Genomic DNA, 1848 nt, shown 5'->3' with positions numbered 1-1848 from the left:
TAAATAATGATAGATCAATGAAAAACATATAGGTTTCTTAGAGGGCAACTGAAGAAAGATGTTCAAATAATGTATATAATGTATAGTTATCACATTCTACGAACTGGTTTTATCCATCTGAGGTCTCATTCACTACAGTATTTCTCTAAATGTTTAAAAGCAGCTGATGATTTATACCATCTCTTCTTCACAAGACTGTAAAAGTCCAAGTGGTATATTTACGTATGATTATAACTGCTAACATTGATATATAGTCTCCGGAATATTCCCATCATATTAGAAACGCAGATATATGAATAAAGGATATTTTTTTCAATAAATTCCTATCATATTCTGCAACTACATATATATCCAAAATATTAATCCAAAAGTTGGTCAGGTTTAAGGCAAAATAGATCGTTTAACATTATACCGTAACATAAATTTGTTAATGTTAAGATGATAAATATGCGATATCAACCTAAGCAAGTTTGTATTTTAAATGAAACTATAGGATATAGGTAATATGGTTTGAAAGAGATAATTCACATCATATAATATTAAACGTTGTATTTGCCTCAAACATAATCACCTTTTGGATTATGAATTTGGATATATAATTGTAGAACTTGAAGAGAAAATATTCTTAGTTCATATTACTTGTTTATTGGTATTTAGTCTAATTATTGGAACAATAGGTAATATTTTATTGTTCTATTTTGGTTTCAAGTGGTGAAAAACCTGTTATTTTGTAATCAATGTCATGGTATGAATATTATTCATTCTTGCAATCATCCCAAACTGTGATTAATTCGAATTTCATTGGAATGTCGATTCATTCATCAGATATCCAACAGAGATGAATGTTACTCATACAGAGAAACAATCATAAATTTATACCGAATTCTTTATTTATTTATGCATACTGTGTAGTGTACTCAAAATTTTCACTTATAGCTGGTCACAGAATATAACAAGTGATAGCAACTTGACGATTTGGAAGTAACATATCCATAGGTCAGAAATGATATTCAGGAAACAAACCAGTCTAAATACGAAAATGAGATAACTCAACTGGATTTATAAGACAATCAGTCTGTTTGAAATTAAAAATAATGGTTTGTAACAAGACTTGTTATCCAAGTAAACAAGTGATAGCAGTCAAAACCAGAGGATAACAAAATTTTCAAACAATAATGACACAGAATTGAATAAAATTGCTAGATTAGATAGTTTATATTTGTTTACAAAGCAATAATTTCCCACACTACTGACCTTTTTGGAAGTTTTCCATTCCATCAATTTAGCTGCGTTCTCAGCTTTTTTTGCCATTAATTTACGCCATACCTCCAGTCTAGGAGGCAGTAATCTGGAAACAACTTCATCAGCTTCAGCGGTTAAAAATATTGCATAATCAAAAAAATAGTTTGATGTTACTAAAAACTGCAGGTCTTCTACATTTTGAGGGAAACCATCCAATATGAAACCGGTAGATCTATATGGTTCTTGTTTCCAAAACTTTCCAAGTAACCATTCCAACGTATCGTTGGGCATTGATGTAGAATTCAACAGATATTCATAAACATTTGTTTCGTGTTCATCTAACAAAAGCAATTTATCTGACTCGTCTGTTATTTCTGTTATATTTGGCTTTTGTATTTCATTCTCTGATGCCTCTCGTTTCTCATCATTTCCATTAGCTGACTCTTCAAGTCTTTTATAATCCAGAGCAAATAAATAAACAGAGCAATATAAATTATAAACCAAAAGACAATGTATATTTGTTTCATATAAAAGTGTGCGGTGTTAAAAGAGTATGAAGTCTCCTCATTTATTTTTATCCAGATTGTTAGGATGAAAAGACAGTAA

This window comes from Schistosoma mansoni, chromosome W, assembly GCF_000237925.1.
Source record: "Schistosoma mansoni strain Puerto Rico chromosome W, complete genome".
In the NCBI taxonomy this organism is placed as follows: domain Eukaryota; kingdom Metazoa; phylum Platyhelminthes; class Trematoda; order Strigeidida; family Schistosomatidae; genus Schistosoma; species Schistosoma mansoni.
This window is presented reverse-complemented; position numbering follows the sequence as displayed.